At 37.2% G+C, this 27,543-nt stretch overlaps 1 protein-coding gene across 2 annotated transcripts in view; it reads right to left on the bottom strand.

The window, feature by feature from the left end:
- Nucleotides 1–27,543, bottom strand: part of MDFIC2 (MyoD family inhibitor domain containing 2) — a 111,718-nt gene that overhangs the window by 15,431 nt on the left and 68,744 nt on the right. The gene's annotated exons all lie outside the window — the stretch shown is intronic.

Raw genomic sequence — 27,543 nt, 5'->3', positions numbered from 1 at the left:
AGGGAATCCTTCTTGTTCCATTACAGCTGCTTTATCCCATACATTAGAGAGCAGCTCAGAAAGAGCTGATAGATAACGAGACCTTGATGAGTATGGAGATTGCAGCAGCTATTTACTTAACAGAATTAATTAACAATCAGTTCAAATTATCACACGTAGTCAGGCTGCATGTAATTTAAATTGCTTTTGCACAAAGTAATTCAGTAACAAAAAAAAAAGTTGGATAGAGGTTACTGGAATGTAAGAACATGCGGAGAATACAGTATACAGCCAAGTGGTATATGATTCTCTTTTTAATTTTGTGACAATTTTAAGTATAGCATTTTGAATGTAAGTGGTGTGCTACATTAAGCAACCATTTGGAGCACACTAGGCTTGTACTGAGAGAATTTTATGGAGAAGTTAAACTGCCATTCATAAAGTTATTTTAATTCTATATCTGTTTATATTTTTATTTTTTCTCATTCTTCAGTGGGAACTATCTGTTGCTCATTAGAAAGTCATCTGACATACACACATTTGAGAACCCAGTCTGTTCAACCCAGAATTCTGACATCTGAAGTGAGTCACAATTTTTGGGTGAATGTTACTGACATCTTCCATCTTTTATAGATGATGCTAACAGTAATTTCATCAGATTCAGATTCCTTCCCTTATTGTATTATTCGACATTGCACCCAAAGTACTATAAAGTAGCATAAGTTCAAAGTAGAAACATAAAAAGTAGTATCACATCTTCTGTAGAGAAAATTATTTTAGAGTTAAATAAGGAACTCGTGAAACTATATTTGGGATGTTATTCATAGTTCTTGACATTAACTTAGAGAAAATAATTTTTACCAATAGTTAAAAACAAACCAAAATTAGGACAAAAAATAGAAGCTCATCTATATTTCTTAGAAAAAAATTAAAGTGAATCTTAAACAGTTTAGGCTACAGGTAATTGCAAGAACAAATGGACATAAACTTAAGTCAGAGAAAAGATAGACAGCTAATTAAGTTTTTATTACTGTTGAGCAAATGTTATTAATTTAATTCAATTAGCATTTATTGAGTACCCACATGCAACAGATGAATCAGTGTGACAGAAGCTATTAATTTATTTACTCTAAGTTATTAAGAAAATGTTTTAATGATTTTCATTTTTGATCACTAAATGTGACTTTGTAATTTTTGCATCTATGTTTTCTCTCATTTGACTCTTTATAGATAAAAGCATTCAAATAATGAATAAGTACTATGTCCTTTTCTCTAGGTCCTCTGATTCTATTCTTGTTTCTTCCTTTCTTTTCCCATTTTCCTTTCCCTTCTTTTTTCTTTTCCTTTTCCTTTCCCCCTTCCCTTCTCTTCCTTTCCTTTCCCTTTTTCCTTTTCCTTCCTTTCTGCTTTTCTTTCTCCATTCCCTTCCCTTTGCCTTTCCCTTCCCTTCCCGTTGCCTTTCACTTCCCTTTCCTTCCTTTCCCTTCCCTTCCTTTTACCCTTCCCTTCCCTTCCTTTCCTTTCCCTTCCCTTCCCTTTGCCCTTCCCTTCCCTTCCCTTCCTTTGCTTTCCTTTCCCTTTTTCCTTTTTCTTCCTTTCTGCTTTTCTTTCTCCCTTTCCTTTCTTTCCTTTCCTTTCCTTTCCTTTGCTTTCCTTTCCTTTCCTTTCCTTTCATTTCCTTTCCTTTCCTTTCCTTTCCTTTCCTTTGCTTTCCTTTCCTTTCCTTTCCTTTCCCTTCCCTTCCCTTTTTCATTTTTCCTTTTCCTTCCTTTCTGCTTTTCTTTCTCCCTTCCCTTCCCTTCTTCCCTTCCCTTTGTCCTTTCCTTTCCTTTGTCCTTTCCTTCTCCCTCTCTGGTGTAATTCCTTGACTGACCTACCCCATCTCCATTATCAGCTTCTGTTTTCCTCCAGCTCCTTCCATGTATTTTTTCCTTAAGACTTTGTCCTCTTAGTTTCTTTCTTCCTACCCTACCCTTGAAGGCCATATTTGTCCACACTCACAACGTCATTGATTTCTTTGTGAAGTTGGCCACTAAATCTTCATCCAGCCAGCCAGAGATGCAGGCAATATTTGCCAAGCATAAACTACATGCCTGGCACTGCGCTAACCACTGCAGAATTCAGAGAAGAACAACAAATGGTTTCAGTCCTCAAGAAGCTCACAGTCATCACAAATTACAGTTTCACACTTGTAACTGTCTATTGGACATTTTATGTGGGTAACTAGCAAAATCCTTTCAATTAAGATGCCTCTTTCTACTAAGCCCCTCATTCTTCTCCCCAAACTGGAATAATTCTGGCTATCCCTGGAGAATTCACAATTCAATTTGTCTTTATTGTATTGTCATTTTTCCAGTTCCCTGGGCTTAAAACTATTATCTGACTGGCCCTATCCTTCCATCCAATCACTTACAAGTTCTTATTTATTCTTCCTACTAAACATCTCTCAAGTCCATGTCTGCTTTTTCATTTCCATTACTACCACTCAGATTTAATCCTCTCTGCCCTCACATCTGGACTGTTTTTCAGCAGTCATTGGCTCTGAATACAGTGACAACTCTCTTCAAGATGTCTTATGCATTATAATCAAAATTATACTTTGGATAATATTCTTCTCATCATATTAGTCATAAAGAAAGCAAAACACACACATAATGAACACACACACAGAAGTATTAATGGCTCACTATTACCTGGATATTTTCCCATTTTCTCTCTCTTTTTTTGAGACAGGGTCTCACTCTGTCACCCAGGCTGGAGTGCAGTGGTGGTGGTGCAATCACAGTTCACTGCCGCTTCAACCTCCCAGACTCAGGTGATCCTTCCACCTCAGCCTCCTGAGTAGCAAGCACTATAGGCGTGCACCAACACAGCAAGCTTATTATAGCATTATTATTATTTGTATTTTGTGCAGAGACTCGGTTTCACCATGCTGCCTGGGCTGGTCTTGAACTCCTGGGCTCAAGGGATTCACCTGCCTTGGCCTCCCAAAGTGCTAGGATTACAGGCATGAGCCACCATGTCTGGCCTCCATTCTCTCTCCCTCCTCTCTCTCTCTTTATTTTGTTTTTCTTTTTAGAGACAGGTTCTTGATATGTTCCCAGGCTGGACTAGAGCTCCTGGGCTCAAATGATCCTTTCACCTCAGCCTCCTGAGTAGATCTTTTCATTCTCATTTAACCTACAAATTCTATTGCCAAGTTGCCTGTGGAAACAGGTAGCTTGTTGCTAAGTTTTTCTTGTGAGCAGTAAACTCCAGAAGCGTATATGAAAATTATTAAATAAGATTTTAAGGTAGGGTGATTTTAATTTTAGTTCTAGGCCAAAACATTTAAAGTGAGTGTATATTTCAAATGCATAGACCATTTTTTAAGCTATAATGGTGAATTATGTTTTCCCTTGGATTTAAACTATACTCCAGCTTAGAATTTAGTACTGTAATTATCCGTGGCTGAAATCAGACCAAGGCAGACAAGTGACATTTCAACGTATAAGCTACCAAACCATTAACAAACTATTGTGGTTAGTAAAAGGAGTTAATTGAAGTGACACTGTATAGAGGAAAGAAGTTTTTTCCTTTGTATGAAAATTTTGTGAAGTTCATTCAAATGTTAGAGGTGATTTTTGTTGTTAAAATGTATGATTATACTCTCCACAGCTTGGTATGTAATAATACAATACATAAGATACAGGAAATCATTCAACATGATCAAACATGGTGAAAATTATCAGCCAGGGTCAGAATCATCTTTCTTTAGATGTGTAGATCACTATTATTTTTATATTGAGTAAAATTTGAAAACATACTATGGCTGAAGACAGAACAAAATTAGGAAGATGAAGATTTCTTGACATTGAGAAAAGCATAATAAAAGGTGATTGATACTCAAAGAAGCTATGTTTTCAAGAAAAACATATTGTCTTCTTTGAAAGCTGAGTAATAAAGCTGAGTGGATAATTTTCTCCAGTTGAGGGATGAAGCCTTCTAAAATTTCCTCACCTTTTTGAAATGAATGGAAATAAATAACTACGGAGTATTCAATTGCTACATCCTGATAGATTGGATAAGACAAAACCTTGGGTTCATTAAATCTAATTTGGGAGGGAGGATAAATAAGATAAATATATTTGACATTTTTTCTTTAATTTTCAAATGGCAGCTCTGGTTGGAAGACATCCTTTAAAGACTTTCAGGTTAAAGTCACAGTTGTATAAATCATTGTTTTGATTTGTCTTCTGTAGCACTTCAACTAAAACCCTGCCTCAAGAAACGTTAGATGAAATGTTTATCAAGGGCCATGACAACAGGACATTTTAAGCCTTTTCAATCAGGCTTGGTAAATCTTTTTTTAAAAAGAGAGAAAAGGCTAAAGTATATTATTCCTCCAGAAATAATGGAAGTGAGTGTTCAAGGTGAAAAGGATTAAAGAGTGCAAAAGAACTGAGGGAAGAAGGCTGAGCATGGCCCCCTCCCCAAGCTTCCCCGACACCTGCAAAGCAACTTCAATGTTTTGGGGCTGAAGTGGGCTTTTTTTTTGGTCCAACTATTCTGGATAATTACTTCAGTTTTCTGCCTGCCACTATACTTTGCACCTGTAGACAGACATAGGCTAAGTGATATACTTTTATAGCTAGATCATAAGCTGGTAACAAGGAACAATTGACTCCTAAGAGATAGATGAATCTTCTTCAGACATGAAAGCAGTTTGCAATTATGAGTCTCCATTTCATTTTTATGCAGTTACCTTCAGTTTAATATTTGTAAAAAGTGTCTCAAGAAATAAAGATTATGTTATCTGAGAAAAAAAATGGTTAGCAGTTTTTATAGTTTGATGCACTTGGATTAATAATAGGTTTAGGGCTCTGAAAAAATAAATGAAGCCAATCAGGCTATAAACTCATGCATGATTGGTATTACATATACAGTCAATTTTTTACTATCAGTGTTTAAATATAAATGTTAAAAATAAACCATAATTATTCAAAATATTCTCTATTATGTTAAAACCATCACAATTTATTCATCCGAACTATCTGAATGTCACTTAAAGTCTCTTACGTGCATTATCACATTTGAAGCTCACAACAGTTTTGCAAAGTATTATTATCATTATTACATGAATGAGGAAACTGATAGAGGGTCAGAGATTTTAGTGGTTTGCCCAAGATTACCCCGCTGGTAAGGGGCAGAGCTAGTACTTGAACTTATGTCTTATAATTCCTACGGCAGTCAAACTTTGCATTTCGAAACTGCTTCAGAAACGAAGCACTCTGATATGAGCTTGAGATACTTTTCTGAAATAAAACTGCTTTGTCCTTTCTGACTTACCCCTCTCCAGGTTAACTGATCCTGCTGGTATTTGATTAGGAGGTACTTTTTTTGTAGGTTCGAACCTAGAATTCCTATTTGATAACTAATAACTGCTTTTTCCAAACTTAGCCTTCAAAGCCCACTGTAAGAAGCTTCCTACAACTGTCCCCTGCAACTCCAATCCCAATTGTTTCCTTTGGGAGCCCCTAGAAATCCAGGTTGATATCCTTACTAGAGCCCTTAGTTTTGTTTATAGTACTGTGATTAATTGTGGATGTATTTCTCCTCTACTTTCTGTTGTGAACTCCTTGAGGAAATACATAAGCCATTCAGCTCAATTTCTCAGAACCTAGCATGGTGTCTGGCAGAAAGCAAGTAATAAATACATTTTAGCCAACTAATGAACTGACAGACTAAAAGTGGGATGTCTTGGTTTTCGGTTGACAATGGACTCATCCTTAGGGGTGGTTTTCTGAGTACATCCCAGCGGTCCTCTTTCCACATTCTCTGTAGACCAACTGATCCTAGTAAAAGTCTATAAATTTCTGTCTTTTGTGGTAAAACACATCTTGGTATTTTATTTTGATTTGAATGCAACATTTGCATTGCTATCTGTAAAACTGTGAAAATACAAAAAGATACAAATAAATTAAAATCTATAATTCTACCATTTTTAACATGTTGTTATATTTGTTTCACAAAAATGTAAATATCTGGTATATGTGGAATTTATATTTATAGATTTATATGTATATATCTACATATTTATATTTATGCTTTATATTTGCATATTAGGATATATATTCTAATTCTACTTTATATATAAATCCATATACAATTAGAATATATATCAACATAATTAGATTAATAATAAATATACTATTCTAATTAGATATCTGATTAATATTACATATTCTAATTATAATTTATATATATATAAACTTATAGTGCTTCCCAGATGTCATTCATTTTTCTAAGAGCTTTGCGTATATTAACCCATTTAATACTCCCAGCAACCCTATGTGGTAGGTACCGCTAGTGTCATTCCCATTTTTCACATGAGGACACAGAAAACACAGGGATATCAAATAACTTACCCAGAGTCACATAACCAGTAAGTGATGGAGCTAGAATTTTAACTAAGGCAGCCTGGCTCCAAGTCCATGTTCCTAACTAATAGGCTATACTGTCTAGATAGAGATTTTTTTAAGTGGAATTATATTGAATATAATGCATTATAGATGTTACCGTTGTATCGTAACCATTTCCCTTCATCCTAAAGCTTATTGAAAAACATACTCAGGTCTCTGCTCAGATGTCACCTCCTGGGTGAGGCAGGCCTTCCCTTACATTACATCAAAAACAGTGCTTCCCAATCAGGGCAGATTTTGCCCCCCAACGGAATGGATATTTGGCAATGTCTGGAGGTAATGTTTATTGTTATGACTGGGCTAGGTGCACTAGCATTTTGTGGGTGGAGGCCAGGGATGCTGCTGAACAACCTATTATGCACAGGGACCCCTTCCCCTCACCACCAAAACCCATAAAAAATGTGGTTTCAAATGTCAGTTGTGCCAAGATTCAGAAACCCTTTAATCTCATAGCCCTGATCACCAGCCATTGCTATGACATCACTCTGTTTCATTTTTCTGCACAGTGATTTTTAAAAATATTTTGATTATTTGTTTACTTGCTTATGGTGTACATGTATTTCCCACCCTTGACCAAAATGCCACCTAATGAAAGTTTGTCTGTGTCAGTTAACTGCTATATCCTAAAAGAGGACCTGGGACACAGTAGGTACTCAATATACAGGGAATTAAAGAATGCTTAGCATTTCTTACATGGTGAATCCTAAACTAACAGTTCCCCCATTCAGTACAAATGTAGATAGTTTCTTTTTTTGATACCATGAATACTCTTGAAATAAGCATTGTTGTCATGATTTTAAAATATTTATTTATTTGTGTAGGTTGAATTAATAGAAAAGGACCTATTGAATTAATGGTTGAATTTCTCAAGCTTTTAATATAATTTGTTAATTGCCTTCCAGAAAGATTGTGTCCATTTAGACTTGTACCAACAGGGATTGGAAGAAGTTTGTCTATTCTCTGATCTTTCTAGGTTTTACTACTAAAATATTTTATTTTTATCAATTTAAAAGGAACTTTGATTTAAGTGTCCAATTTTTCCCAGAGATGAAAAAACAGTTTTTCACTATAAGAGGTAGAAAGTGTTTTCATATCCACCACCTTTCTGTGAAAGTTTTGTTTCACAACTAGATTCATTGGTAATCTGAAATCTCTTGCATGATATGGAATTGGGCAGTGAAAGACATCCATTCTGTATTTATAAATCAGTAAATTATTGTTGAAAAATACTTACTGAATGATCATTGAACCTGGTTTATTTAGCTAGTTCTGTCTCTGAGTTATGAGGGCTTGGGGGTGACATACTGTTGGATGGACTTCGGAGGCTCCCTATCAGCATCTCAAGTTAATATCCATTTGTGATGTGCCTGTATAAATGTAGGATAGAAATAAGATCTATACAGAGGCCTTGGAGAGGCCAGAAGTCAAGCCACATTGTTGGAAGGACAAGAAATCACAGGAGCGAGGGAACAGAGGAGCAAACCGTATGCTTATTTTTAAACTCCTTTTGCCTACTCTGTGTGCCCAATGAACTATGGAATCTATCAAAAGGCCTCACTGGGGATTTAAGATCTATTTTCTTGATAGTCCACTTGGTGGAAATTTAGCCCAGTGGTCTCCAAAGTGGCATATGTATACCTGGAGGAGGTGCAAACCTATCCAATGGGGTTAGAACACTTATTTCTATTTTTAAATCCTAATATAATAACTATTTCTGCATGTTTTATAATGTATAGTACAGTGAATATGGTAGCATATGCCTCCATTGTGTATGCATGTGCACGTGGATGTATATAGATGCATATATGCATGCATTAGGTGGGCTTGCTATTTTTCCCTTTTTTACTAGTAAAGGTTTATAAGCTTTACAATAAAAAATCTGGAGACCGCTGGTCTGAGTAATAGACTGAGGTCGGCACTCTACATCCCTCTTCTACTAAAAATATTCAATTTTCTTTTGCTTCCTTTCGGTACCCAGGGTGTGGTTGCTGGAACGTTTACAGCCACAGCAGCTGCAGTAGTGGCCTGAGTAGACTTTTCCTCTGAGTTTCTATAGTGGTAACAGGATTAACAGACTCTATTCTGGAAGTACTTGGGTGGCATAACACCTCCCAGCAGAACTATTCCTGACAAGGATGTGCAGATGGAAATGCATATTTATGTCACTTAAAGCCTACAAGAGACACAAGGATTTGAGCTATAACAATAAATAGAAAAAAAAAATTCTTCAGCATTTTTGGTAACCCATACTCAAGTACATTGACTGTGCTTGGCGAAAGACCTACAGTTTGCTCTTTGTCCAAGCATAAAATATTCAGCATTCAAGCATGTTGAGGTGAACTATTCTGAATATATTTTAGAGTGTTAAAATAAGCTACCACAAAGTTAGTTTAAAATTTCAGGTCTTAAAAATAACAGGACAATTTTATGAAGTGTTTGGGCCATTTCAAGAAAAAAAAAAGTCCCCTTTAAAAAAGAATGTTCATTTGTTCCAATTGTTAGTAAAGGCGGGTTTAAAAAAATTATTTCTAAACACCAAATAGTCATTATAGTCAAGGCTTTCAAGTTTAAGGTATTGTCTGCATCACAGTCCTTGATACAGCCTCTTCTAGCTTTCTTCTAAAACACCTTTAAAAATATGGAAAAATGAGAATGCTCACATCTGCAAATTTGGGTTTGATAGTATTGGGAAAGATTTACACTAAATATCAACCCATTAGAATTGAACTGAATAATCCAATCAGTCTAGCACTTACAGAGCTCTGCTGAAAGTAAAATGGAATTAGTGTTGTTTTCTGCATGCTCCTGATTCACAAACCATATTTTGTGTCAACAAGAAAATTAGGCTGTTATTTTTTTTAGAGGTGTTGATTTTTGATGTGACCAAGAGAGCTGTAGTTCTTTGTCACCTTAGCCGATCCAGAAATAATTTGTTACCATAAACAGAAGAAATTTTTCAAAAATTGTACAAGGCTTTCATTAGATTGCAAGAATAACTTTGTAAAGAAAAGAGAAATACTGAGAAATAATCTTAAGGATCAAACAAATTGGGATGAAAAACCAACAGAATGGATCCAAAGGGACATGTGTGAACCAAGAGAGATACGGAAGAATTCAAAATTGAAATGCCGGAATTAAAATCTGCATCAGAAGCAGTAAAATACAGAATTGACATTGCAGAAAATATCATTAGTAACATAGAGATTAAGAGCAATTCTGAAAAACTCTCCCACAGTTCAAAAGTGAAGGACAAAGAATTCAAGTTATGATGACAAAATGATGCCAAACTCAAAGGTCAGAACATATAGATCTCACCTAAGAGATACAGTTTCCTGGAGAAGAAACCAAAACCATCTAAGCATAAGCTTTGTTCAAAGATGGTACTGCAATGTATTTCCTGAGCAGAAACAATTTTTGAGAGTGTGCTCCACTGCCTAAAATTTAGTAAAAAGAGACCCACAATTCTAAAAAATATTTTGAATTACAAAGAAAAAAAAAAAAAAAGATCTTTCAAGTACCCAGGCAAGGAGAACTAGATCAAATGAGAAATAACTGTTCCTGAAGTTGGCCTCAAATTTTTTTTGTACAAAACTAAGCATCAGAAAACAGTGGTGAGATGTATTAAAATTTTGAGAGCATAAGATTATATTCCATGAATTTTATCCTCAGTTTGTCTTTTCTGTGTGAGAGTACAATAGTCTCATGTATTATCAGAAGAAAATATGCTACATTAACAAAACTTTCTCGAGGCTAGGCTCGGTGACTCATGCCTGTAATCCCAGTGCTTTGGGAGGCCGAGGTGAGAGGATAACTTGGCTCCAGGAGTTTGAAGCTGCAGTGCTGCAGTGAGCTATGATGGCACCACTGCACTCCACCTGGGAGACAGAGCAAGATCTTACCTCTAACAAAAAAAAAAAAAAAAAAAAATTACTTCAAGTTGTATTTTTGCTGACTGACAGCAAAAATTAAGAACTGGTACACAATTTCTAACTGGTACAAAATTGAATTTACTACCAAAGCACTGAAGTGAATTTCAACATACAAAACTAACCCTGGTTGGAAACATAGTCAGGACCCAGGAAGTACGTTAGTATGTTGAGGTGTTTGGTCTCCCTTTAGAATGGCATCTGGGTATCATGTATGAGGAAACCTTCAACAATTAATTTTTATTCAACAAATATTTGCTGACTGCTACTGTATCAGGCAGTGAAAATATGAGGATGAATAAAATCCTTTGCCCACGCTTATGAAGATTTCAGTCTCTCTGAAGTGTTCCTTGACTTACATAAAAGAAGGTCATTTCCTTTTTTGTGCTTCCATGACATTCAGTTGTAGGTGTGTCTTTCCCACCATCGGGGAGGGGAACCCTGCCTTGGCATTCCTGAGCTTAGCACAGGGCTTGGCGTAAAGGGTGAATGAATGTAGTAGCTATGCGTCAGCTTACTAAGTGGTAGGTAATGACATGTTTTAAATCTGGTTCTAAGGCTGCTAGTCTATTTGCTTTTTCCCATATTATATTGCATCTAAACCAGGTACAATAATAGCCAGCACTGGTGAAATATTTTCAGATGAGAAATTTTCAGACGTGAAGTTCTTTGGAAACTGAATAGAAGTATAAAATTTTAGATGTGGAATAAACCATAGATGTCAGTTAGTTTCCTCTCCCACATACCCATTCATCCATTCATTTATTCATTAGTGCCTGCTATAATAATAAAAATAATGATAGCTAACATTCACTTCACACTATGAGAAGCTTTGCCTAAGTGCTTTAAATGAATTCTCGTTTAATCTTCACAAAAACCCAATGTGGAAGTTATTATAAGTTCAATTTTCCTAGTGAGGAGAATACATCTTAGAGAAGAAGGGTGCTGTGCCTTATTCATTGCCTTTTTACTAAACTAGTAAAGATTATGAAGAAGAATTTGAATTTAGGCATTTGGATTCTACAGCCTTTCCTCTTAACCACTGTGATATATGCAGGAGATACAAAGATGAATGAGGCCTGGTTGTGCCCTCAGGAGCTTTATGGCCTATTTAAAGGAGATACACATGCCAACAGATAGCTTACCTACAGGCATTCCTTCTGTGCCATCTCTAACCTGATTTTGGATACCAATATAATTCCCCTGAATGACTAGTGACTGGTCAATGATGCCAAGGTTCAAATGGAAGGGGAAAAAGGACAATGAGGTAGATCTTGGATGATAAGGCAATTTGGCTGTTATCCCAATCCTTGGGACCATGATTATATCGAGCATCATTGTTAAGGTGGTCTTGCCATTTACAGGACATTGCTAAATTTTTTGGCTGGGGCAAAATAATTGAGGTTTTGCTGTTACTTTCAATTACAAAAACCGCAATTTGTGCCAACCCAATAGATAATGAGTGTTAGTACTCATCCTATCACTTGGGTAGATTAGTCACCTCATTCCCTTTTAAGCACCTTGATCAATTAGGTTGTCACAGAAAAATTTCAAGCGTTCCATAGGCGAGTGCTTTGGCTCTATCCCACTTAGTAAATAACAACAACAATATTAACCATTGCCACACCCACCCTTTATGCTTTAGGTTTCTCCCAGTGCTTTTATGTTCCACAGCTTCTCCCCGTCTCCCCAGGCTTACACAGGCAAAGATATTCTGCTGGTTGCTTTCTCTGAAAATCTAAGGCAGGTGAACAGTCAGAGCCTTGGAGAATTGTAGGTTTGGGTAAAATTCGTACTTGCTTTTGGCAACTGGAGATGAAGACTCTTTGAAACTTCAGGTCCTCTACTTTGGAAGTTCTTCTATGTTACCATGAAGATAAAACTACTCATTTTAGCTCATTGCTAAGAGCTCATTGGCATTTTTATTTTTGTCAAATGAGTTGTTGAAAACTATGCATTTTAAATCTATTTTAATAATTGATATTTATGGATTTGTTTGTGTCTATGTGCTTACAAGTTAGCACTTCGGATAGGTTGGTTTTTGGTAAAGCAATTCTTCACTACTGTAGATCTGCTTTGGGCTAATCTCACTTAAATTGAATTCCAAATAAATTTGAAGAGACTCAAAAAGGTTGAAAACAGTAATAGAAATTCCAAAAGAATAATATTTAAGATGGAATATTAGGGCCTCCTAGGTTACTCAGGCATCCTTACCACTTAGCTAATGGACTATTCAAACCTGAAGTGAGCCAGCCATACTTTGTACAAAGTTGTCTCTTGGTGATAGAAACCGGTATAAATATACAGGTGACTCCTATTCAATAATTGCAGTAGACTGGAAAGAGTATTTCCTCCTTAAGAGAGCTCCATAAGGCATTAGAAGATACTGCTGATGTTTTAAAGGAATACCATTTGCTATTGTCAAGGTCATTCTGAGAGGAATGCCTTTACAGGTGATAGCTTGGTAAGCCCAAATAATATACCTACATAATTTATATATCATGTCCTGGAGTGCTTGTTGAAACACATATTGCTATGTTATACTCTTAGAATGTCTGATTCTGTGAGTATGAGTTAGGGGCAGGCTTCAAATTTCAGATACATTACATTAAACAAACAGTGATGGAAAACGTGGCAAGTCTTATGGCCAACCCTCTGACACCTGCTTGTGATGATTGTCGTTGTTCTATACTACTGTTTACGTCTATCTGTAACAGGATGCTAACATGTGAAAGTGACACTTTTTGTCTAAATTTTCACTTATTGTGCTCTTATTTGTGAGCCACAAAGCAATCAAAACTCAGAGAGATGAAGTTGTTTAGCCAAGGTCACACAGTCAAGACTCAACTCACTTTTTTTCTGACTCCCAAGCCCTATCGCTTACCACCACCTATCTCTGCACAGATTCCTTAAAAATCAACTGAGATGAGTGCAGAGCACTGATATAAACACTCATATCCAGTATTTTGAGCCTACATATGTTTAAGAAAATGAGATAGAATTAAAAATGATTCCATTTTTTCCTTTCTGAGCAAAAGTTACTCTTGTAGATTTCAAGGAAACTAGTGCAGTGCCTCAATTCAGAAAGGCTGAGGTTGTCTCCCCCACCGAAAATGAGAACTCGATTGAAAAATTATTGTCCTTTGGGCAGACACAATGAGTCTTGCAGGCTATTTCCTGGTGCCCTGTCACAGGTTCATTCCCAAAACTTAAGTCTGAAAAATTTCTTTTCCCAACATATTTCCCAGTTTTAAGAGCATCCTAGAACAGGACCAGGTCAGCTCCAAGCTGGTTGCTTAGAATCAATTTAATTCACATACAAATGAATGTTAGCTGCTTCGGATTTCTTTTAATGGTTTTTCTCAGAGGTGAATTTGCTTTTAGCCACTCTTTTAGACTTAATCTTTTTTCTCCCTTTATCGTGCTCTTTCTCTTACTCTGCTTCATCAATCTAACTTTTGTACTCTCCTCTCCCCCCACCCTTTTGGTTTTGTTTCTTTCTTGACTATAACCTGATATGCTATCTCTATTGGAAATATGCAAGACTGCAGTATCTATAGTCTTTATATATTTCCCCATTTATCTTAATCTCTATTCTTTATCACAGTAGATACTGTAACAAACACCAGGTTAGTGTAAAATCCAAATCCCTGTGTGTATCTTTATCACTAACAAGCAGAGGGAAAATAATTGAATGTGGATGAAACTGGATTCGTAGACTTGGTAAACAGCCAAAATATATTTTCTTCTCAGTTTATAAGTAGGCTGACTCGAAGTCCCAGCCAAGGTTTCTACATGCACCTGACATGTTGCACTCTTCCTCAATCCTCCAAGCACACTGCAATGGTGGATAAATCCAATACATTTGGAGAGGTGACTCCACGCTGCAGCGGATGGTACAAACTTCCATGGCTGAGCTGCTTTATTTCATTATGTTCTCCTACCTATTCTAGAAGCCCTTTGGATGGGCTCCAGATGTTCTATAAAAGGTGGCCCTTTTTTTAAAGAAAAGCGCTTCATTCTCTTGTTGGCAGCACTTAATGAGTGTGTTCTCTGAAGATAGGAAAGCACCCTGCAGAGGATACATTTAACACAACACTATAATTTCCGCAATGCTCACTAAGTGTCTGACTTTACAACTGCCCCTTTGGCTTCTCAAGTGCCAGAGGCAGTAATGGGGTCAGTTAGAGAGCTTCCTGCAATACTTGGGAATCCACTCTCTGAGACCAGTGGAGTTAAATATCAGGAGAAATTTCACCCTTGGTTTTTTTTAATTCATTTAACCATTGCACTCAGCAAAATGCTATTTCCAATTTTGCGCTCTATTAAAACACTGCAGTTGATAATATCACTGTAATTTTTGCAATCCCCCCCCCACCTCACCCATCCAACAAAGAAAGGAGATGGCTGAAAATGTATGTTAAGTGAAAACGTAATATTATATCCTCTTTTACTTTTGCAAAGTGTGGTGAAACAGATTCATTAGTTTTGACTAAATACAAGGTTTTCATGAGGATTTTGGATAGGTGACATGACAATGTTGATACGTGTACTCAAGACAATGGAGGTTAAAACTGTTTGGAAAATATATTTCTCTAATATATCTTGGGTGTTGGAAAGTTACAGAATAAATATACGGTAGATCTTTCTCAATATAAGAAAGGAATTTTCAAAGCAAGTACATCCTTTCATGAAACAACTTTTGTGCCATGATGAACTAGTCCACAAAAGAAATTTTATTTTTTGGTTTAATAAGAGAAATTTATAATACTGATATGTCAATATGTTTTTCAATAAACTTTTCCCCAGATTTTCTTGAATTCTCTTCAGTGTGAGAATTATAATTATATGTCTTCCTCCCACTTGGAAAGTGGCACAAGGTGCTCATTTGCAGAGTTCTGCCGTTCAAGTCGCTAGAATAGAAATGTCATGACTCAGTTAACAATGCTTTATTATTCACATTGATCTTTTTTTATAGTGTTCTTTATCTCAAAAACATTGTAAATCAGATATCTACCTCCCACTCTTTTGTTCATTTGCAAATTTTTATTATTCCAGTTTAAGAAAGCAACAGTGTGTCAAGAGTCAGTGTATACTGTTTATATTCTCCCTGCTTCAAAATCCTTTTCTCTGTAAAAGTGAAGATGCCAGAAGCATGCCTAATTCCAAGTTCTCTAAACACATTCACAAGAAACACTGTTTCCCTTCTAGATCAAAAGCAGTTTAGTGTTTCTTGAACACCCCCAAGATGAAACAATAAAGTAGAACGATAGTTTGGTGATAACAACAAAAACACTTGAGATTTATGTCTTTTAAAAAAATGTCATTTGTCAGTTAAAGATGCATGGTGGTGCCATTGTTGAAATAATGTTATAATGAGCTTTGTTTAGACAAACGTTCCTAGTGGAAAGAGTTCTGGCCTCTGAAGTCTTAAGAATTATGTTATGAAATCTTTGCTCTCTAGCCATCTACCAAGTGGTCTTTTGATGATGCTTACGTCATTAACAATGTAGACAGGATGAGACATATTGCCTTAATTTTTCAATTCCTCTCTATATTGAAGAGTATGGTAGGTATTTTCCAGGATGGATTAATCAACATTCACTTAAAAAAAATAAAAGACAACAGTGGATCACATCCCTCAGAAAACACATAAAACATCCCCACCTAATAGATAAATTTGAAGGAGGACAGTAATCAGCATTTCCTTCACTCATTCGATAAACATTTATGAATGTTCATAAAGTGCCAGGCAATATACTAGCTGCTGGTAGAAACATAAAGATGAGTAAGACCTGGCCTCTGCCTTCAGAATTTGCTCTTCAGTGTGTGAGAGGCACTCAGGTCATTTTAATAGCGTGTGATGAGCTGTATAACACACACACAGCTTTGTGGATGCAAAGCCCAGGAATTTCCTATTCTGTTGGGTATAATATGCAGAAGGGTGTCTCAGTGAAATTTTCACTGGATCTTTAAAAATTAGTGTTCAAGGCTGGGCGCAGTGGCTCACGCCTGTAATCCCAGCACTTTGGGAGGCTGAGGCATGCGGATTACCTGAGGTCAGGAGTTCGGGACCAGACTTGCCAACATGGTGAAATCTTGTCTCTATTAAAAATACAAAAATTAGCCAGACATGGTGTCACATGCCTGTAATTCCAGCTTCTCGGGAGGCTGAGGCAGGAGAATTGCTTGAGCCTGGGAAGTGGAGGTTGCAGCGAGCTGATATCATGCCACTGCACTCCAGCCTGGGCAACAGAGCGAGACTCTGTCTTAAAAAAAAAAAAAAAAAGTGTGCAATTTCCAGGTGGCAATTAAAAGCAAGATATTCTGAAGAGAAGAAAAAGTTTGTAGAATATGGAAGTGTAAAAAAAGTAGTGCTTAGCAGAGCATGGTAAGAAGTGGGATGGAAAAGGAGAGAAGAGGGACTGGTGGGAATTCTGGTGAAGCTTTTGATCTTTACCCATAGATTTTTTATTTTAGCCTATAGACAATGGAGAGGCACTGGAGCAGTGGCTCTTGATTGACAGGGGATGGACCTCGAAAAAATACATGCATCTTTTTCCTGGGAAAATACACCATATGCAGACATATGAAATAGATTCCTTTGTTCCCCAGCACACAAATTATATCCAAGTTCCCTTAACTCCTGTGTAAGATACCTGAAATACAAGTTAAAGCAGGACTACAACAAGATTATATTTTTGTCTTAGAAATGCCATGATGGAGGATGAATTAGAAAGGAAATAGACTGGATTCTAGTTGTTCTTATCTCACTGTTCTTTTTTAAATTAATCTCTAAACCTATTATAGTCTCCTCCTTATACTATATTTTCCTGGACAACTGTGATAACAGTCTCTCTAGTTTGTTTTTGTTTTTTCTATACCACTTCTTCTTACTCAAGAGATGAGAATATGTCAAGAAAACAATGTGATTCAAAATATCGAGTGCTGCAAGGAAGGCAAGTATACTTTGGCAGGAAAAACAGACCACTGACTTTGGCAATATGGAAGTCATTGGAGACTCTTGCTAGAACAATTTCGTTAGAGGGACAAGGCTAGAAGACAAAGTGAGTGGGCTGAATGAAAGAAACCAAAAATAAGAAAGTGGAAAGTTGAACATAGATTACTCTTTCAAAAGTTATTAGGTTTTTGGCCATTGAAACCGCAATTACTTTTGCACCAACCTAATAATAATACTTAACTATTTCTACAGGCTTTTGAGATGCCTGATAGTGTTCTGAGGCTTTCAATGAATAAGCTCTGATAATTCTCCCAATAACTCCATGGGATAAGCACTACTACCCTCCATGTTTTACAAATGAGGAGGCTGAGGCACAGAAAGGTAATACAAATTGTGAATTATAGATGCAGATAGTAGTAAGTGGCAGAGCTGGGATTTGAATACAGGAAGTCTGGTTCCAGAAAAGAGCATGAGCTTTTAACTACCATGGTGCACTGCTTCTGCTAAAGCAAACTTAATAGGTAAATAGTATAACATTCATAGTAGGTATAATATAATAAATAATATTGATAATATAGTAGTGTAATAGTAATATAATAAGCAACATAAATAATATCCAAAAGAGAATCTTAATGATATCAGATTGAACAGGTCACTACTACTGTTAAAATAACATGTACTAAATAGTTCAATATTTAGAAGTGAAGAAGGTGCTAAGAGTTGTCTTTACTATCCTTAATTTTTAGAGGTTTTGGTATCAAGAAAGACATTTTAGAGCTAATATCCACTATACTATCTACTAAAACATTGCAAACATGCCAAGATGCTGAAGAAAACATAACACTATATTATATATTTTATGTTTCACTAGAATGGAAAATATTAACCAAAAAATCTTTTCTTTAATCAAAGTTTAATTTGACAAGTAACTCATCTTCAGGATAGCTTTTCTTTCCTCTCAGAAGCAATTGTTGTCTTATGACTGACGTTAGGCTGCCAAAAAAAAAAATAATGCTTCACTGATAGAGATTCAGAAATAGACTCTGTATTTTAACATAGTACAGTTTTGGGAGAAGGACCCCTGGTATAATTTTTCTAAGTTCTTTGTTTGTTTGTTTGTTTTCTAATGTCTAGATTAAGTAAATGAAAGGAAAATATTTCAGAGTCAACTTACTGGAACCTGGTGAAACATTTAAGTTTTCTTACTTTTTTTTTTTTATAATGGTGCTAAATGTTAAAAATTGAAACAAAATAACAGTTTTATACTTGATGAAAGAAGTGTATATTCTTCTCATTAATTTTTTCATGAATCATTTTTTTTTACTAACAACAGTCAAGTTTTATTTGCATTCTCCTTTTCTCTACCTATTAAGATGGGTAGCTGGGTTATACCTCAAAATTCCTTAATTCCTTTAGCTAATGCTACCAAGTGTCTATTATGTGGCAGACTATGTAGTACTTGAGGAGAAACTCAGCTAAAAGGTGTAAGTTAGCTTTCAAATAGCTACTAGTCCAAGAGCAGAGTCCAGTGAAGAAACACTGAGAATACCATGTAATAAATGCTACAACAGAGGCTAATGGGATACCAATGCAGGGTACCCCACTTAGCCTCCACAGCTGAAGAGGTCTTCCCAGAGAAGATGAACCAATAACTGAATTTTGAGGAAGAGTAGAAAGGATGTATCCTCTCTTTTATCAAAAGCATAACACTTTTTGTAAACTTTACCACAATTTTTAGTTATCAGCATTTTACACACACAAGAAAAGAAAAGGTGTCAGAGGAGGAATGGTCAGGAAGCAGGAGAAAATTCCAGAGATAGCTGGGGAGGGTGAGTGTGTGAAAGAATTTAGTGGGCAACCATGTCAGTGCATATATTAGGAATATTCTGTATTCAGAATGATCCTTATTTGCATATGCTGGTATATCCAATCCTTCAAATATGGCTAAAGAAGATCATTTTAATTACCCTCTCTTTAGCTCATAAAGATTTATGTTCGTGACAGAGACTGGCTAGATGCTACATAGCAGAACTTGCTTCCTCTTTCTGGGCACATGGTTAAACTATATTTTTCTGGTTTTCTTGCATCTCAGCAGGACATACAAATAGTTCTGGCTGAAGGGACATGGGCAGAAATGATGAACCTCCCTTGCATGTTAGGCCTCTAAAATATATCATATGATTCTCCACGTTTTATTCTCTACTTATTGGCCAGCTGAAAACAGAAAATATGGTAGACAACTCTGAGGAGCCCCCTAAAAATGACAGAGCCACAAAATAGAAAAAGCCCGGATCCCTGAGTCACCACATGGTGGAAAGCAAACTAAGGATATCTATCTGCATTGAGATTTTGGTGGCCAAGAATTCACCTTTATTAAATTTGGATCAATATTTGTAACAGCTACTGTCAATCAGCCTAGCTAATAACATGTTAATTTGGGATACAACTTATATATGAATTAATCAAGAATATTTTGGAGTATTTATTATGGAATTATAATGATACAAATATTTAATATTTATTGAATTTGAAGATTTGTACAAAGTATAATATATTATTATCTAATTTTATCATATTAAAAATGCTATGTCTTAAATGCTATTGCTGCCATCCCCATTAAAATGGTTAAGAAATTGAGCTCAGGGAGTTGGAAATATTTACTTAAGATTATAGAATTAAAAACGGTCAGGCCGAAATTGGAATCCATGCTATCAGACACAAGAGCCATCCATTTAATAGCACATTGTCTCTTACTGGTAGATACCATAATTTACATTGGACAACGAATGCCCTTTTAAGAAAGTAAACATAGTTTAACACCACCCAATGCAGTTCCCTTCATTCTGTAGACAAACATAGGAGATTCATTTCACTGCAATGAAATTTCAATACACAGCAATAGAAATTTTTTTCACCAGGATATCTTTCATAAAAATCTGTATATATTTGTGGGCTGGTGTCAAACGCTTATTTTTTGACCACTAGAACTTTTACTTGGTTCTCAAAACCTCTATGAAATTATTGTTACATTAGACAAATTCGAGATGAATCATATATATATACAGTTTTTCAATCCTAGCCAAATAGATGTTTGAATATTGGAACTCTCTCTTGAAATTACTGGCAGAAGTTGTCTACTTATTGTTTATTATTTAAAAACTGGTTTCATTTAACAACAACAAAAAAAGTTGAGCTGCTATGACAGCAAATGGTAATTTGATAATCAATTCTAGGTTTCTTTGGTGGATTCCTCTGTAAGTGGTGGTTTGTCTGTGGAAGAATTCATCCCATGCCTTCACCCTCCTTGAGTTTTAAAGACAATGCTTCATGGTGAGACCAAGGTCCAAATACGTCTTCAAATCTAAGGATGTTCATGCCCACGCCACACCTGCTGTGTTACTATCTTCCTCCCAAGTCAGAAAAGAGAATCTTAACAAACCCAGCTCTGTTGAAAAGACAAACTTCCACTTTTCAATTTGGATGAAAAGACCACAACCTGATCCCATTTTGCAGTGATTCCCTGCTCCAGGATGCTGCACTGACCTTCCAGGGCCTAGCAGCCTTGGAACACCGTGTCTTACCATTGCTCTGCATTGGCAACAATTACTTTTCTACCATTCCTGACATAACAGCTCTATTGTTATCAATTGTAAATGTATTAAAAACACACAAGGGCATTTTCGTACATGTACGTGAAAAATATTATTGCCTGACAGGCTCCAGTCAGCAAGTGCAAAGAGGTTTTATTGAAGGAAACAGCAGTGGCAAACAGCTAGCCATGCTCAAGGAAGGGAATTGTTCCTTTAACATTGGCGGCACACGTTCGCTTAAGACGACGCTCCTGCCCCTGCCTTTTCCACACCCAGAGGACCTGCTAGACAAGCAGCCCGCCATCTCTCTCTGGGATCAAGCTGTCAACGCAAACTTGCGTTTTTTCTCTTTTTCTGAGCTAAGCTCTACCCCCAGAGCTCCCGACGCCTTCCTGAGTGAAAGCTCTAAAAGAGCTCCCTTCTAAATTGCATCACACGTGCCGCGTACTCTTCAAACTGACAGAACAAAAGAGCCAAATTCCCAAATTCTGGTCTGAGTGACTTGTTAGTTGTGCTGGATGATTACCCCTTAATGGGCTTGGAGAACAGGCTGGGGTGTCCTTTCCTGGTTAGTTACCAATTAAAGCTGATATGCTTAATCAGGGAAACACACGCTAAGGAGAGAGAGAGAAGGGAAGAAAGACACACACACACAGAGACAGAGATACAAGGAGAGAAGAAAGGGGACAAAAGGCAGTCCCATTACTGCCCCCTTGCCCCTACTAATTAGGTGGCAATGAAATTACTTGGACCAGAAGTCACAAAAATAAATTCTCATCTGGAAGCTACTGAACAGGCCTGCTGTGATGTGCGCATGTGTGTGTGTGCATGTGTGTCTGTTTTTCCCTTCCAGAGCTGATGCTACACCAAATAACAGTCGTGTATTCTTGACAGTTGTTTAGTGTTGGGAGCTCCCAAAGCGTTATTGTCTGCTCCTTCCACCCTTCTTCCCCTTAGCCATTAATAAGTATATTCAACTGCTGAGGGTCACTTTGTTATTCTGACATAATGAACTGGGAGATGTGCTTTCCAACTGCTGAGGCTGACACGGTGACACTGGCAGCGTGATGTTTTCACCTCGAGGTGCCCCAACCGTACACTCGACACATTTGGAAGAATAAATATTGATCTGCTCTGTGAGGATGTGCACCATGTGAAATGTTAATGCTTTTAAACAGCTTTGGACACACCAAGTAGCTATTATTACTACTGTTATTATAAGGTAGAGAATCTCAGCAAGTGTCTCATCTTCAACCTTTATCCTCATGATCAGTGCACATGTGTCGAATGCCCACAATATTCACACCTCCACTCATGTGGCTGGGCACAATGATGATGTTCCTATTTTTTTTTTTTTTTTTCTTGAGACGGAGTCTCGCTCTGTCGCCAGGCTGGAGTGCAGTGGTGATCTTGGCTCACTGCAACCTCTGACTCCTGGGTTCAAGTGATTCTCCTGCCTCAGTCTCCTGAGCAGCTGGAATTACAGGCACCCGCCACCGTGCCTGGCTATTTTTTGTATTTTTGATAGAGACAGGGTTTCACTGTGTCATCCAGGATGGTCTCAATCTCCTGAGCTCATGATCCACCCGCCTCAGCCTCCCAAAGTGCTTAGGATGAAGACATCAATCCTGAAACCCCCCAACAAGAGGGTAATTATTCACAATAATAATGTAAATATGTATTGTTTTTACCAATAATAAATGTTTATTCCCTCACAGGGACTGACTTCTTACTGGGTTGGAGATTTTCTGCTTGTCTTCCCAGGGTGATTCTCTCCTTTGTACAGAAAATAGGGAAAAAATCTTGCCATTTCTAAAATCATAAGTGCCTATGAAAGTTTGAAGCCCTATGCTAGGCGTGGGGGTTCACACCGGTAATCCCAGCACTTTGGAAGGCCAAGGGAGGCAGATCGCTTGAGGCCAGAAGTTCAAGACCAGCCTGGTTAACATGGTGAAAAACAGTCTCTACTGAAAATACAAAAATTAGCCGGACATGGTGGCATGGGCCTGTGGTGTCAGCTAATTGGGAGGCTGAGGCACAAGAATCGCTTAAACCTGGGAGGCAGAGTTTGCAGTGAGCCAAGATCTCGCCACTGCATTCCAGCCTGGGCAACAGAGTCTCAGAGTTTGGGTACTAAAAGTGAGGTCTCCCAAAACCCTGGTGTAGGAAAGAGTCATAGTTAAACTCCTGGGCAAAAGCTACAAGCCGAAATCTGTGGAGTGGGTGGCACTGGTGATGTTTGAGGGAGATAGGAGTGCAGCAAGATGACAGGAGCAAGATTTCAGCGTGGAATAATGGCCAGTGACAGTAAGCAAGTGACACAGTTCACAATACAGATATCTAATATCTCATTTTAAATCACTTGCCAGCTGGCATTTTGATGATAAAGCTTCCCTTTTCATTGTTTACTGTTTAAAACCTTTTTATAGATTTAAGATATATTACATACAATAATTGACAAGGCTTTAAAGCATAACATTTGATGACTTTTGACATATGAGTGCACCATGAAGCCATCCCCACAATCAAAAGAACAAACATTTCCTTCATACCCTCTGCCAGAGTTTCCCCATGTCCCTTTGTAATCCATCCATCCCTCCACTTCCTTCAGTAGGCAACCTCCGACCCATTCCTCTTACTACAGATTGACTCAACTTCTAAAATTTCATGTAAACTGAATCACTCAGTTTGTACCTTTTTTTGGTCAAGATTTCACACAGCATAATTATTTTGAAAGTTATTCAGATTGTTGCATATCTAAACAATTTTTTTTAGCTGAGTAATATTTAGTTGCACGAATATACCTTAATTCAGTTTATCTATCCACCCAATTGAAGGATATTTGTATTGTTTGCAGTTGTTGGCTGTTACAAATAAAGCTGCTATGAAAATTCCTGTGCAAGTTTTTGTGTGGATATTTCTCTTGGCTAAAACCCTAGGAGTAAAATGCTGAGTCATGTGATAGGTGTGTGCCTTGCCCACTGTTTTCTCATTTTTGACAAACTTTAATAAAATTCTGATACATACATCAAGAATAAAAAGACTGGAGTCATATCTAATGAGACCCAGAAATATCTGAGTGGGATGTGGACAAGTACTTACAATGAATGACTTGGGATTGGGTATGAGACAACTCCACTTTTCAAGTATTCTAGACACTTAAAGAGAGGGCTGGGTTGACACCTAAAAAATACATTTGTTTATTTATTAAGCTATTTGTTCAACTCATGTTTATTGAACATCTACTATATGCTAGCCACTCTGATGTGGTTTGGGGATAAAAAGTAAACAGTACTGATAAAATTACAGTGCTAGGCTAGGCACAGTGGCTCATGCCTGTAATCCTAGCACTTTGAGAAGCTGAGGTAGGTGGATTTCTTGAGCCCAGGAGTTTGAGACCAGCCTGGGCAACATAACAAAACTCCATCTCTACAAAAAATAGAAAAATCAGCCAGGCATGGTGGCATGCACCTGTAGTCCCAGCTACTTGGGAGGCTGAGGTGGGAGGATCACTTGACCTTGGGAAGTCGAGGCTGCGGTGAGCCATGAATGTGCCATTATACTCCAGCCTGGGTGACAAACTGAGAACCTGGCTCAAAAAAAAAAAAAAAAATTCTGGTGCTTACTAGAGCTATGGTCACAAGTAATGGACACACATACATCTACTTTGAAGCAATTTGAAATGTTTGTGATCTACTCACAGACCAGCTTTTCTATTTCATCCCTCACTTCTTCCTTGTTTCCTTTGTTTTAAGCAAATTAATTTTTTAATTGGTGCTGGTTAAGTTGTCATCACATGGAATGCCTCTTCTTCTTCTCACTTATTCAAATCTTGCCTGTCACTTTTTAAACGCTGCCTTGGACATCTTCAGCCTGAAGAAACCTCAAGGTTTCCTGATTTATTTGGTCTGGAGTGCAGTCTGGGCATCACAATTTTTAGCAACTGTGAAGATGATTCTAATGTGTAGCCAGGCTTGAGAACCTCTGTCCCAAAGAGATTTTATCAGCACAGTTTCCTATGATTGCACTTTGCTGCAGAATGTTTTTGTTCCTTTACATTTTTTTCAATCTCTATTGGAGAAGAGGGAGCCCTCTCTCTTTTAAAGGTGAACATTTGCATGAAGGGTTTACATCCCTATCTCTTTTACCATCCACAAAAGATGTGTCTTCATCAACCGTCATCCTCTTTCCTTGCATCTTCAGTCTTACTCTACTGACTGCTTCCTCCCTCTTGATGCATGCTTAGGTGTACCAGAGCTTATAAATCCTTTGTGCCCTATTTTTCTCATCGTCAAATTCCTCCAAGTAGTCCTTAATACATACTATTTCATCACCCACTCACTCCTTAATCCCTCACAATTGGCTTCCGTCTCCCCGCAAATTAAACTGACCTTTCGAAGCTCATGCAATAATACATGCTAGGTGCTTAATAAATAATTGCTGAATGAATGTTAAACGCATGAATACATGGCTCTAATCACCAAATCAATGATCTTTAATCAATTTCCATCCTTGACATATGGTCAGACAGGCTCATGGCTCTGTCCTTGTCTTCTTTAATGTAGAATCCTGGTTTTTCTCCTATTTTAGAGGTTTCTCTATGACCCCTTTGCTGGCCACTCTTGAATATGTTAGTTTGCACAATGTGTAAGGGTTCTGGTGGCAGACAAAGTTGGCATTCAAATCAGGCCATTGACAATTTATTGCTGTATGACTTAGGACAAATTGTCCCTCGTCACTAAGCCTCATTTCTTTATCCATAGAAAAGAAATAATTATAGTATTGCTTCAAAGGTTGATGTGCTACTTAAATGCCATAGCAAAGACAATACATGTTCATTAAATGTTCATATTAGTGATTCAATGGACGTAAGCTCCCTATGAGCAGTCACCATGCCATTTTTCCCACCATCATGATTCTGTCTTTGAAACCTGCACAGGATTTGTCACAAGGTGCTTGAAAAATATTAGCAGCAAATGAATGAGCAAATGCATTATTCTACTTCTCTTAATGAATAATCTTTCCCAAGACCTTGGCTTTAGCGCTCTTCACTCTTTCCCTTGCTAACCTAACTTACTCTCTAATGACCCGTTGACCTTATTCATTCTTCAACTATCTCCTTCACATAGATGACTGCTAAATCCAAACTAAAATCGACTTGGCCCCTTGTGATCTACAGATCCAGATGTGTTGTCTTTTAGACATTTCCCAAAAGAACTTTCCCAGAGACATCACTTTGAGACCTTAAACTCCCTACACTTAAAAAATAATGATTATCTCCCCTTACTCCATATTATTTACTCATATATATTCACTTATTGTATATTTTATGTATTTTATTATATATATATATGGAATGGCCTCTAAAGAGTTCTACCTGCCTATTTATTAGCCTTAAGATATTCTCACTTGCAACATGTTCTTCTTACTAATGTGTAAACCTTAGTGTATTAGCAACCTCCACGTTGGCAACCAAAAATAATTATAATATTAATTTTTTAAAGTCCACACTCCTTTTGGGGCCTGTAAATTGACCCTTATTTTACTAGAAAAATTTTTTTTTTCTGAGACAGGGTCTCACTCTGCCACCCAGGCTGGAGTGCAGTGGCACAATCATGGCTCACTGCAGTCTCAACCTCCCAGGTTCAAGCAATCCTCCTGCCTCAGCCTCCTGAGTAGCTGGGACCACAGGCACATGCCACCATGCCTGGCTAATTAAAACTTTTTTTTGCAGGAATGGGGTCTTGGTATGTTGCCCAGGCTGGTCTCAAAGTCCTGGCCTCAAGTAATCCTCCCTGCCTCAGCCTCCCAAGGTGTTAGGATTTCAGGTAACAGCCACTGTGCCTAGCAGAAAACTTTTATTTATGTAAAAAATATTTCTTTATTAAGCAAGTAACATGTATGTAAGTTTCTATTGTGAAAAATCATAGCTTAAGCAACACAGATGTGTCAATGTCAAGGCAACATCTCCACTTCATTACTGCAGCTTGCCCCATTCTCACTGCTCTTTGACAAATTTATTTGGTTCCTATTATCCATTTGGGATAAAGCTTTTCCAGATCTTTTTCATACATTCACAAACATTTGCGTATCTGATTTTTACTTAATGTATATGGGGCCAAGCTGTATTTATTAATAGGAAGCTGTATTTTTCTCCTTTGTTAGTATATCCTTGAGGTGTGCTCATTTAGATCTTCCTCATCCTAAAGAATTACTGCATCATATTCTCCAGTGTGGATACACCACAATATGGACAGACCTCTATTAATGAATGCTTAAACACTACCTTGCTATGTTTATTTCCCATCTCTCTCATATGTGTGATCTTTTAACCAAATAAAAAAAGCACATTTCAAACTTTTCTGTCTTGACCTCTTTGTGCATGCCGTTCTTTTCCTATTCCTTTCAGTGAAACTTCTACTTATCCTCCAAAACTCAGCCCAAATGTTAACTCCATGTGCTGTCCATCGTGCTATGCTAAAAGTGATGTCTTATACCTCTTACTCTTCTTCCTCAATCATTCAAGGACAGACACTAAGGTTTTTATACTCCCACAGAGCTAAACCTAATGTCCTACATATAGTAAACTTGGAATCCATGTATTGCCTAAATAGGGAAATGATTAT

This window comes from Pongo abelii, chromosome 2 (genome assembly GCF_028885655.2).
Source record: "Pongo abelii isolate AG06213 chromosome 2, NHGRI_mPonAbe1-v2.0_pri, whole genome shotgun sequence".
Taxonomy (NCBI): Eukaryota; Metazoa; Chordata; class Mammalia; order Primates; family Hominidae; genus Pongo; species Pongo abelii.
Note: the sequence above shows the minus strand (reverse complement) of the source record. Positions and strands in the feature narration are given on the sequence as shown.